The sequence below is a fragment of the Neovison vison genome, chromosome 3 (assembly GCF_020171115.1).
Source record: "Neovison vison isolate M4711 chromosome 3, ASM_NN_V1, whole genome shotgun sequence".
NCBI classification, from domain to species: domain Eukaryota; kingdom Metazoa; phylum Chordata; class Mammalia; order Carnivora; family Mustelidae; genus Neogale; species Neogale vison.
The window spans coordinates 59,663,108-59,677,123 of NC_058093.1; the positions used below are offsets into that span (position 1 = coordinate 59,663,108).

Consider the following 14,016-nt stretch of genomic DNA (forward strand, 5'->3'; position numbering starts at 1 on the left):
GCAAGGAAATGTTCAGAATATTGATCTGGAAATGCTGTAAGATTATTAGCACCAGTGGACACTTAAGCCCTGGGATTTATTTTACATGATAAGACATTGGGTAGACTAAAATAGTTCATCTTGTAAAATCTTAGTTTATCTGAAAAAAATGAGAACTAAACCTGAATCACAGCCCAGTAGAAAAGTTCATGAGTTGGTAACTTTAGACTAAGTTTCAATAACAAAGGTAAAAGCAAAAATGTTATTTCACGACCCCAAAAATGTAATTAGTCCTAATATAGAAGTGTACAAAAATTAAAAAGTTTTGATGGCTCCACAAGTAGCACATAGAGTCATGTTTTAAGGAAGCAGTGGGTGACACTCTTGTATTATGAATATCCCACATATATGCAATGTCTCTATTTTGGAGTTAATTTCACTAAATAAATTTTCTTAGGCTAGATTCTCCTAAATACAGCTAATATATTATCAGCTTTTCAGCAAGAACCTCAGACAATCCCTGTTGGTTCGTCAAAGAGTATTACTTCTCTGTTCTTGGTAATTTTATCCCTGTAGGTTTTAACTTGATTATAACAATAGCATAGGCAAATTTCAATTTTAAATCTTATTTTCATTGTCATATCTCATACATTTTTTCACATATAATGAGTTACTATTGTTATCTTAAAAAGAACTTGAGAAGTTTAATAACAACCACAAATGAGATACAACAGATTTTTAAATATAACAGAAGAGTTCAGTTAAAATAGACAAAGGTGTTTTAAGATAACAGCTAAACCGATTTAACTTAAATTTAAAAAATTATAATAATACAGAACCTAACCATTTTTTCTCAGTCCGGAGTAAATTTGAACAGAAAACAGGGCTTTATTTTAAGCCACTATGAGAAAGGACAGGAATTATTAGTAAAAAAGAAATCTGGAAAATAAAGTGATTTCATTGTTTCTGAAATATTGAAAATCTTTAGAATCCAAGATCTCAATCTCTATCTCTAACTGTAAAGAAAAATAATGTTTGGAAAATCTGTGAGTTGATTACTGCAGACTGTTGATAATTGCAGACTGTTAAAACTCCAATCTTAGGCTCAGTACAGAAAACTAGCCCATAATATTTTGTAGGATCATCTCTTCATCTCTTAAGGTGTTACTATGTAATATCCCTTTCTTAAAAAAAAAAAAGGCAAAAACAAAAACAAACAGAACAAAACAAAACAAAGCAAAAAAACAGGGGAGATTCAGAGTGTACAAAGTAAAATCCAAAACCTTATTTTGCCTCTCAAAGTCATCTAAAACCTGAATTCATGCTATCTTTCCAGTTTTTTCTCTCAGTAGATTCTTTTATGCACTCTGACAAAACTTGGCCAAAAAATTTTAACCTACTGAGATATTTCCAAATCCCTAAATTCACAAATTTCTCTCAGAAAAAGTGGGTATGTAATTATCCAACGAGAACAGCAACAACCAAAAAGTCATTCTTAATGAGAGGGATATGTATTTGAGTTTGCTCCTTGCTTAAGTGACATGCTTCTGATACCAACCTCCCACAGAGGGCAATTTGAATGCTTGTTTAAGCAGAAGTCTAAGTTAGAATGCATTCAGCACCACGGAGCATCCCCTGAGAAGTGAAAACTGTGGATGGAGCCCTTTCCATCACACAAATGCAAGCATTCCTTTAACAGAGGACTGCTGTGCTAAGAGCTGGAGACTGAAAAATTGGGAAGATACTGTCCCTGACATTGCAGTTTATGGCCTACTGGGAGAAAGAAACATGTAGATGAATGCAAGCCCTACCGAGGTCCATCCATTTCTGGGTTGGTAGTGGAGCTGATGAAGGGGGTGTCTCCATAGAGACTTTTCAGGGAAAGATGTCCCTTGAAGTGAGACATTGAGAGAAGAGAAGACAAGACTGTAGCTGGGGGATGAGGAAACTGGAAAAGGAAAACTATTAAGGCAGAGGAAACAGAACAAAGGTAGGGAGGCATAAAATAATGTCTTGTGTGTTGAGGAATTACAAGCTGTCTTATGCTGCTGATGGACAAAAATGCATTTGCAGTAATTGATACCAAATTAGATGGTACAAATTTGACTTCTGCATGGGTATGCCTGTGTTTTATCATTCAATTCTTTCATGAATTTTACTAGCCAATGATTTGAAAACTTTTATTTATACAGCATACTTTAGCACCACGAGGTCTCATTTGACAACCTGAATAGACCAATAACCAGTAACAAGATTGAAGCAATAAAAAAAAACCTCCCAGGAAACAAGAGTCCAAGGTCTGAGGGATTCCCTGGGGAATTCTACCAAACATTCAACGGAGAAATAATGCCTATTCTCCTGAAGCTGTTTCAAAAAAAAAAAAAAAGAAAAAAGAAAAAGGAAACAATAAAAATTCCACACTCTTTCTATGAGGCTAGCATTACCTTGATCCCCAAACCAAGCAAAGACCCCAATAAAAAGGAGAATTTCAGACCAATATCCCTGATGAATATGGGTGCCAAAATTCTCAACAAGATGCTAGCTAATAGAATCCAACAGTACAGTAAAAGGATTATCCACCATGACCAGGTGGGCTTTATCCTTGTGATGCAAGGGTGGTCCAACATTCACAAATCAATCAGTGTGATAGAACACATCAATAAGAGAAGAGACAAGAACCACGTGATCCTCTCAATTGATGCTGATCCCAACAGCATTTTTTCCTGATTAAAACTCTTTAAAGTATAGGGATAGAGGGAACATTCCTCAACTTCATAAAATCCATCTATGGAAAACTCACAGTAAATGTCATTCTCAGTGAGGAAAATCTAAAAGATTTTCCATTGAGATCAGGACTACAACAAGGATGCCAATTCTCGCCACTATTGTTCAACATAGTACTAGAAGTTCTTGCAACAGCAATCAGACCACAAAAAGAAATAAAAGGTATTAAAATTGGCAAAGATGTCGAACTCACTCTCTTCCCAAAATACTCCAACCCCAAATTACTAGAACTCATACAGCAATTCAATTATGTGGCAGGATACAAAATCAGTGCACAGATATAAATTACTTTCTTATATATTAACAATGTAACTGTAGAAAGAAATTAGAGCATTTACAATAGCATGAAAAATCACAAGATAACTTGGAATAAACCTAGCCAATGAAATAAAGGGTCTATACTCTAGGAACTACAAAAAACTTATGAAAGAAATTGAAGAAGACACAAAAATATAGAAAAATATTCCATGCTCATGGATCAGAAGAATAAACATTGTTAAAATGTCTATGCTGCCCAGAGAAACCTATTATTTCAATGCCATCCCAATCAAAATACCAACAGCATTTTTCAAAGTGCTGGAACAAATGATCCTAAAATTCGTGTGGAACCAGAAAAGACCCTGAATTGCCAAGGGGATGTTGAAAAAGAAAAACAAACCTGGGGGCATCACGCTGTATTACAAGCTATATTACAACACTGTGATCACCAAAACAACACGGTACTGGCACAAAAACAGACATATAGACCAGCAGAACAGAGTAGAGAATCCAGATACGAACTCTCCACTCTATCGTCAACTAATTTTCAACAAAGCAGGAAAAAATTTCCAATGGAGAAAAGATAGTCTCTTCAATAAATGGTGCTGGGAAAATTGGACAGCTATATACAGAAGAATGCAACTCGACCATTTTTTTACACCATACACAAAGATAAACTCAAAATGAATGAAAGACCTCAATTGAGACAGGAATCCATCAAAATACTAGAGGAGAACATAGGCAGTAACCTCTTCAACATCAGCCGCAGCAACTTCTTTCAAGATATGTCTCCAAAGGCAAAGGAAACAAAAGCGAAAATGAACTTTTGGGACTTCATCAAGATAAAAAGCTTCTTCCAAACAAAGGAAACAGTGGACAAAACAAAGAGGCAACCCTCAGAATGGGAGAAGATATTTGCAAATCATACTACAGAGAAAGGGCTGATATCCAAGATCTATAAAGAACTTCTCAAACTCAACACCCCAAAAAACAAATAATCAATTCAAAAAATTGGCAAACAACATAAACAGACCCTTCTCCAAAGATGATTTTAAAATGGCTAACAGACACATGAAAACATTTTCATCGTCATTAGCTATCAGGGAAATTCAAGTCAAAACTATGTTGAAATACCATCTTACACCAGTTAAAATAGCAAAACCTGACAAGGCAAGAAACTACAAGTGTTGGAGAAGTTGTGGAGAAAGGGGAACTCTCTTACACTGTTGGTGGGAATGCAAGTTGGTGCAGCCACTTTGGAAAACAGTGTGGAGGTTCCTCAAAAAATTAAATTAGAGCTACCCTATGACCCTGCAATTGCACTACTGGGTATTTACCCCAAAGATACAGATGTAGTAAAAAGAAGGGCCACATGCATCCCAGTGTTCATAGCAGCAATGTCCACAATAGCTAAACTATGGAAAGAGCTGAGATGCCCTTCAGCAGATGAATGGATAAAGAAGATGTGGTCCATATATACAATGGAATGTTACTCAGCAATCAGAAAGGATCAGCATCAACATGCATCAACATGGATGGGACTAGAGGAGATTATACTAAGTGAAATAAGTCAAGCAGAGAAAGTTGATTATCATATGATTTCACTTATTTGTCGAACTTAAGGAATAGCATAGAGGACATTAGGAGAAGGAAGGGACAAATGAAGGGGGAGAAATTGGAGTGGGAGACAAAGCATGAGAAACTATGGACTTCAGAAAACAAAGTGAGGGTTTAGAGGGGTTTGGGGGGATGGGTGAACCATGATGGGTTTTAAGGAGGGCACGGATTACAGGGAGCTCTGGGTGTTATACACAAACAGTGAATCATGGAACACTACATCAAAAACTAATGATATACTGTATGGTGACTAACATAACATAATAAAAAAAAATCCTCAAATGTGGTCATAGGCAGTGAAGTCAGGTAGCACTCTATTATTAAGTGATTATCTTTCTGAGTCAGAAGATTACTTGGAGTTTTCACCAACATACACAGTTTTTAAGATTTTCTGGGAGAGTTTATGGCCCTTTGAGAATATTCTTTTCTGTGAATATTGGTTTAAGAATTATTAAAGGTTACCAGACAGAGAAGGCAAGGTAACCAAATTAAGTTTTAGATAAATGCTTCTGGCAATGGAAAGCAAGAGAACCCAGAGGAGTTAGGATCAGAGGCTTAGAGATAAATTAGGACTTTGGTACTAAGAAAGATAGATAAATGAAGAGATCAGAAATGCCTGTATTAAGGGGAGGTGGCAGAGACTGAAAAGAAGGATATATTTGGGAACTAAATGATAAGAATGAGGAATAAGGAAACATTTATTTCTTTGTGGTTTCAATAATGAGTTTTATTAGAGCCATTCATGGTAATGCAAATCTATGAAGTTTCACCCATTTATAGAATAAGGGAAGGAACCCTAGATTTTAAATGTAAGGAACTGGGTTTAAATTTCAGATACAATTTTTCTGGTAATTTAATTTCTTTGGATCTGGGTGTTTTGTTTTGTTTTCATCTGTGACTCTAGATAATATATATAATATATAAGTATATACATTTATATATAATATATTTATATTATTATATTATATATTTATATAATAGATTAATATAATAATATAAATATATTTATATTTAATATATACTTAATATATATTTATATAAAATTTATATATAATTATACTATATACATATATATTATATATTAAATATTTAATATATACCTATATATTTATATTAAATATTTATATATCTATATATTATATTTATATATTATACAATTATATAATTATTATTAATTATTAATAATAAGTATCACATGCAATAATATAATATACAATCATATATTATATATAATCATAATATATTATAATTGTATAATATATAATATAATTGTATATTTATATTTAATATATATTTATATTTAATATAAATATAAAATGTATTTATATTATTATATTATTATAGATACTTATATTTATATTTATATATTAGTGTAATAAATGTAAATATAATTTATAATAGATAAATATATTATATGTATTTATATATATAAATATATATTTATATAAATATTTATAAATATATATTTATATATTTATATTTATATTATCTAGAGTCACAGATAATATATATAATATAACATCTAGACTCTAGATAAATATAATCTAAAGACACGTATCTATATCTATCTATGTATAGAGAGACTTGTATATATAATTTTTAAAGAAACTGCATATACAGGGTTATATAGAGAGATATATAATATAAAGACTATGTATACATATGTGTGTATATGTAGATGTATGTATATTCAGAGAGAGAGATGTATGTATTTATACATACAGAGATACAGTTTCTATAAAAACTATATATAGTTTCTCTATACAGTCCCTTTTTGTGGCACTTTTCCATATGGTCTCTTCATCAGGGTAGTAAAATGTCCATGTGGAGACTCAGTATTCCCAAGGGAGAAGCAGAAACATCTAGTCCTCCTAAAGTCAAGGACTGGGAATAGTATGGGATCATTTTTTCCATATTCTATTGAGCAAAGCAGTCACAAGCTAGCCTAGATTCAAGAAAATGGAGATGTAAGTCTTTACTTTTTCATAGAAAGATAGCATATGTGTGGAAGGAAAGGAATAAATTGGGGCCATCTTGGAGATAAGCTATCACAGGAATTATTGATAATTGTTTTAGGCTTGATGCTATTATGGTTTATTTAAATAGTATTTACTTTTTAGGGGAGGCACTGTGACATATTTATGAACAAAGTGCTATAGTTTTGGGGGTAACTATAAGAACATGAATTCCAAGACCTCTGCTGGATGCCTGAAACTACAAATGATACTGAATCCAATATATATTATATGTTTTCCTATATATACACACCTATGATAAAGTTGAACTGACAAATCAGGCACAGTTAAGAGATGAACAACAGTAACAATAAAAAGAACCACTATAACGACATGCTATAATAAAAGTTATGTGAATGTTGAGTCTCTCTCTCTCAAAATATCTTACTGTAATGTACTGACCCTTCTTCTTATAATACGTGATATAATACAATGTCTGTGTGATGAGATGAAGTGAGGTGAACGACACAGGTGATGTAATTAGGTTATCATTGATCTTTTGATGATAGACAGATGATCACCAGGTTGACCATGGCTAACTGAAACTGTGGAAAGCAAAGCTGCAGGTTAATGGGGGGCTGTTGTAATCCAGAGTGAGAGAATGGAAGGCGGAGAGGAAGTTGAGTTATTTGCAGCAACATGAGTTGTACGCTGACTTTTACTACAACTGGGAGATGGGCATAGGGTATTTTTTATTTTTATAACATGTTTATGTTTTTTCACTATAAAAACCAGTATGTTTAGAATTTCAGCCAGAAAGGCCCAAGATCAACTGAAAATGTAATTTCTCGATGGAAAAAAGAACTGGATCTACACACATCACAAGGGCTCACTCCTATCAGAGCTCCTTGTTGGGTAAGCTTGGATTACTGTTTCTACAATAGAACATTTAATTTGCTCTCTGCACATCTCATTCATATTATGTTGGTCTTCATTCAGGCACACAGACTAAACAACAATGCTGACTTTGCTGGCCTTGACATGTTTGCCTTTAAAGTCCCGTCAAATTGGTGGCTCAGACAAATCATGTTACAGGAAGATAGTTGAATAAGCTAAGTCTGCAAATGCTTATTCCTCTGAGTATACTTGGCTGCATTGCTCATTAAGTTAGATTAAAATACAGTCACTTCTCAGAGACTTATTAGGTTAGACCTCTTGTTGCAATACTTTTATTAACATTTCATATTCAAAGTTCAGGTTTTCATTCTGGATTGACATATGTATGCTTTTTAATTTTTTCTCCATAAGACTATGACTAAATGCAAGGTTTATGTTGGTTAACATCATTTTCGTAAATATTTGCCTTATGTACTCCTTTTATAATCCATTTCTAGGAAATAATTGATCTCTCTTAAGGAATCAAAGGTTTCATTTCTTTTTTATTTTAAAAAAATGACAATAAGAATTATTCCATTAATTGTATTCTCCTTTTGTCTTCTTACATAAAACTATGAGTTTAAAATTTCAGTACAATTATTTCTATTTCCCTTCACCTTGTTTTAATTGTTCTATTTCCATTTCAATGGTCTAAATGCATGTATCTTTTATAATGTCACTTTATACATCTTTGGAAATAGGATAAATGTATAAATTATAAGACATAAGTAAGTTAATATTAATCTTGAAAGTGCTTTAGAGCCATTATGCTGGAAATGAAATATTAGACAGGCAAATATTTATTTAAAAAATGTGAATAGGATTCTAAGGTGCCAATGATTAAAAAGAGAAAGGCTGCTACACAATCCATTACGTTTCCTTAGGAGAGCCAACTTCTCCCACACATTTGAGAAATAACATACTTTAGAAAGATAAAACACGATTAATTGAACTATTATAAGGGTTTTCTTTTAAAAGTCAAAGAAAAAAGAAGGAAAAAAAAAAACCCCTCACTATATTAAAAAGGGGATCTCCATGGTCTCCAGAAAGACACTTCTAATTTCTCTTTCCTCAAACCACCAATTAAATGTACAGTTTAACACAGACTAAAATATGGTTTTCTTCACCAAATCCAGTTTTTCTTCTTGCTAACACATTGCTATTTGTTTAACCTATAACAGTTAAGTGTTATATAAAACCCAAATCTTTATACGAAACAGCACTATTTATTCAATGAAGATCTACTGCGAAAATTTTGTGTGAACACCAGGATTAATAACTACTTTTCTCTTTTGAAAAGTGCAATAGGGAACGATTAAGCTTTCCAAAAGATTATACAGTACTTTTGGCAGCTGTTAAACGCCATGCTGAGGTGTTGGTAGAGACTGCTCATCTGTTATTTATCCTTTACTTGGGACTTGCAGTTAACTAATAGGCTAGCTATATTTTTATCTATCAGGAAAAGCAGTCAGTAATAAAATGAATCAGACAGATCATACAGCATCAGAAAATATTTAAATCCCCCCGGCTTTTCAGCAGATGATTTAAGAAGTCCAGCAAAATCTGAGTAATTTTCATTAATACAGGCAGCCTGATGGATAATTACTCAAATATTTAAATTAAAAGATGAAAAGATTCACACAATAAATGAAATCTGTCACAGAGGAAGTTTTTTAAATAAATAAAATATTAAAATTAGGTAGTAGAATCACTGCAGCAGTCCATATTTAAATAATTGTCCAAGGTTTAGGTTAAAGTAGACCATTGTATCATTTATACACATGTGCACATGTATGTTTGTGTGTGTGTGTGTTGGACTGAGTCAGAAGATAGTACAATTTTGTAAAAATCGGAGTCATGTGGGTACAGATAAATGCTAGGTTTAGTGTTTTGTTTTGTACGTAGTATGCTAGTAATACAAAAAAATTTTATGTTAATAACACAAAAAATCTGCTTCTCAAAATATGTGACTCAGAATATGAGATAAATAGGTTACATAATATCTTAAACATCTATAATATTCATAAATGACTGCAAACACATGTATATTAAAAATTGCAGTTTCTTCCAAAACCATATACTCTGAACTTCCACGCCAGTGGCCAGCTGGGCATAGCCCTCAGTTTTGGCCCCCTCACCCTGTGCCAGGCTGATCTGGGAGCTTGAGATAACACCTACTTGCTGATACCAGATTGCTTCCTTGCCTCCTTTCGCCTTTTCCTTTTCTCATGGAGACGGCACACATGCACTCCTTTTCCTTTATCCTTATTTTTTTTTTTAAATGGATCTCAATTTAAGGCAAAGGAACAGGTAGCACACTAGTTTGTGAGAAAGCCTTTCACAAATGTTTTCCAAAGGCACAGATAACTAAGAAACAGGCTTGGAGGTGGGAGAGGGGAATAAAGGGCTTAGATAAGCTACTTGGAGGTAGATGTGCCAGGCGCCAATAGGAGAAGATGCCTGGCAGACAAGAAGTCTGGGATAGAGCCCCTGAGGAGGTTGCAGCTCAAAATTTCATTCTGTACAGGCAGGATGAAATTCTGGAAAGTGGATTTATTGGTCAAGAAAGTATACAAAAAGAGAGAATACAGTGGGGATAACTAAAATGTGGGATAGAGAATAAAAGGCATAGCCAGTATTCCTCACCTTAGCAGGGGATATATACATAGTTAGTAGGACAAAGAGTACTTGAGGGGGTGTGTCTGTAGGTTAAAACAGAAGAAAAAAGAGACGATGGAGATGGCAATATGGAAAATGCAAGAGAGAAAGGATTCTGATAGATATAGCTGCTGTGCACCAAAATTTGCTGTTTTTCCTTACATGGGATGGAGTTGTTTCTGCTCGAATGTGTCTGCTTGACCCAAAACTACATTGTCCAATCCTGTTTGAATCTAGGTATGGCCATGTGTCTGAGGAGTAGCACTTTTTGGCCCAAGCTTTCAAGAAGCAGGTGTGTCTTTTCCTGCTCTCTCTTTTTCCTTCCACTTGGTAAGCACAGATGCTTCCAAAGCCTCAAGTCCTTAAATCCAGTGGGGGTGGTAGAGCCTCAAATATAGGAAACTTTGTCACCAAATTACCAAGAGAGGGAAAATCCCTCATTGTACAGGAATACCAGCTTCTGCTACTGCTTGAGCATAAAATCTAGTATTAGATAACCACAGTAATATGGGGGTTTATTAGTTCCAGCAGCTAGCATTTCCCTAATACTTGGATCTTTTCTTTGGAATATGTTGCATAAGATAACACTGACTCTAGAGAGAGAATGACTGCTTTACTTTATCAATGCTTTGTCTTTGAGTTAATACCAAATATCTTTTGTGTTAGTTACCAGGCTCAGTACTGAATTATAGCATTCAATTCTCTCAACAGCTTCTTCAGATAAGCATAATTATCTCTGTTTTTAAAGGCTAGGAAACTGACTCAGAGACTGAATAACCTACCTGAGTTCTCCAAGCCAACTAAAGTATTATCAACCATAATATTTTTTAACCTTACTGAATGCCTATTATTCACTGAAAATTATATGGGCATTATCCCATTTAAATGTCACAATTACAGGTATTTATTGTGGACTGAATTGTGTCTCCCCTGCCACCCCAAGAAAGCCACTCTCCAGTCCTAGCCCCTAATACCTGTAAACGTGATCTTTTTTGGAAATCGGGTCTTCATAGATATAATAAAGTTAAGGTGAGGTCACACTGAACTGAGGCAGGCCCTAATCCAATGTGACTCGTATCTTTATAAGTAAAGGAAAGAGGCACAGAAACAGATCCACAGGAAGAACATCATGAGACAATGGAGGTAGCGACTGGATTGACGGCCAACCTCACAGAGCTAAGAGAAAGGCATGGAACAGATTTTTCCCTAAGTCTTCTGAGACAGAACATTCTCCTGCTGACATCTTGATTTCACTTTGAGCCTGAATAATAGTAAGTGAATAAATAAGTGTTGTTTTGAGCTATCTAGTTAGTGGCAATTTGTATGACAGCCCAGAAAATGAGACAGTGCTATTGTTTATTTTACTCCACAGATGTAAACTCTGAGGTTAGCTTACTTCCCAACACTGTCTGGTTCAATAGCACCTGTCTTCTTATCTATGCAGCATACCAATATTCAATTTATTCTTTCATGGGAATAAAGCCCATGTTTTCTCACCCTAAATACTGCTTCCATAAGAAGAAATTATTTTATAGGGGTCCGTGTGAATGCTTTCATAGTTATCAAATGCTCTTAATAAAATCCTGATCACTTATGGCAAAATAATAAATAAAGAGACTTATGTAGAACCACTTCTTGTCGAGAGCCTAAAGGCCACTTATTTGGAAGGACATACATGTGTAGGACAAAAACAAATGGAAATGTTAAATGGCTATGATGGGCACCAAAAATAAAAACAAAGACAATTTCCATTAATTAGAAATCCATAATCTGTCAAAGACTGCTGAACACACTAGACTCCAGATTGAAATAGCCCTGTTAATTAAATGGCCAGCTCTGCCAGGGCTATTTAAAAAAATTTCCCTAGGTATCAGATTCTTTAGCAGCAAAATAGGACAGAAATACCTTCCTCATAGGCAACTGTGCAATAAGTACAAATACAAATGTATAAAGTTCCACAAATAATCCCAGTCTCACCATAAACAACAAATACGTATCTTCATTATAATTTTATTCATTCATTATAATTTTAAGTGTATGTATCTTGAACACCTCAAAATTTAATTATATATAACATTCAGCGCCAATTATAGTTATTGACCGAATTCAGTTCTCTGAGGTGACCCTTGGAGAAGTCAATTATGCAAAGATAGAAACAGCAAGAGACAGACAGACAGGCTCTTGATTATATGTGTTTGCTAGTAAGATAACATGTTTTCTTTGTTTATGAACATCTCAGTTATGCTATACTGTCCTGTGGGCTGTGGTGATAAAGTGGTGACTTAGGGAATCAACTATTTTTTTAAAAGCCCTTAAACACTTTGAAAGGTCCCAGTTAAGCAAGTGATAAGATATTCTCTCATAAAAGCACATGCCCTAGACATAGGGAGCATTTAGTTGGTTTGGTTGGAATACTTATCATAAAGAATTGAACGTCTGCTGGGTGGTTGGAGAAAATTACTTTTGGGCATCTTTGAAGAGTGCATGGAGTTCTCTATTTTACTGCAGGTAATGGAATATTTCTTTAAAATGAATTCAATAAGTATTTAAGACATCCTGTCAGTTTTCAAATTTTAGTACACTTCCCAAGGATCCTATAGAAATGATATACATAACAAAACTAATAAAATCACCTCTGCAATTCTTCAATTCTGCTTTTTTTTTTTTTTAACTGAACAGGTTGTTCAGTTACACTAAATTGGTGTGATTTTATAGTGCATCAACTGCAGGTCAATGAATAAGATATTTTAAGGAAAGAAACTGGAAACTCTCTTCACAAAAAATTCCAGGATGATGGGGAAATTAAATGTGTATGCACATGTGTGAGTAAGTACATAAGTGTCTAGCACTATGTATCACCCTGAGATGTACAGGTGGGCTTTTGTGAACTTCTTGAAATTATCTCAATAACGTAAGTTGTGTGGTGCTGTTTATTTCTCAGGGAATACATGTTCATGTTTTTTATCAGATTTTCAAGCATCTATGCCTGCAAGTAGTTAAAAAACCCAACTTAAGGCATGAACTTTTATGGGTTTCTCAGTCTCTTAGGACCACACACACATTTATAATCATCACAGAGAGAGAGAGGCAAAAATAATACGAACAGGAAATGTTTAGAGAGAAAATGAAGCATAAAGTAAAGGTGGTGGATGGAACTACTAGGTAATATGCTCAAAGTGGCAGTGAAGACAAGGGTGGCATCTTCACTGATGCACAGGTGAGCTCTTTCTACAGGACTGACAGATTTTTCTGAGTGTTTACAGGGTGAATGATCTGTTAATTCTCAGATCTGTGCTTCACTTTTATTTTGTTATTATTATTTTTAAGATTTTATTTATTTGTTTATCCAACAGAGCAAGCAAGTGAGAGAGACAGAGAGCAAGCACAAGCAAGGGAAACAGCAGGCAGGGAAGAGGCAGGCAGGGAAGAGGCAGGCTCCCTGCTGAGCAAGGATCTGATGTGGGGCTCCATCCCAGGACCCTGGGATCATGATCTGAGCCAAAGGTAGCTGCTTAACTGACTGAGCCACCCAGGTGCCCTGTGCTTTGCTTTTAAATAACTTGGCTTCAAAGGCAGTTTCTCATTCCTGCTAAATTTTCAAATGAGCAATGTCTTCCTGTCGAGAACTGAGTACACACAGTTACTATGCAGCCTTAGCAAGTGTGACATCCCTACCAGATTTGTAGTTGAGAGCCTTACTTTGATGGGCCATGTCTGAAGGTGAAGTGGCACTACCCTGCTGCCTTGCTGAAGCCTGAAAGGGAAGGCAGCTGCAGCACTCCCTTGCTCTCTGGCTGGAGCATTCCTGCCTAAAACAGGTCAGACAAAG

At 34.6% G+C, this 14,016-nt stretch overlaps 1 protein-coding gene across 4 annotated transcripts in view; it reads right to left on the bottom strand.

Annotated features, from left to right (window-relative positions):
* KCNH7 (potassium voltage-gated channel subfamily H member 7) overlaps window positions 1-14,016 on the bottom strand; it is a 486,469-nt gene that overhangs the window by 81,754 nt on the left and 390,699 nt on the right. The gene's annotated exons all lie outside the window — the stretch shown is intronic.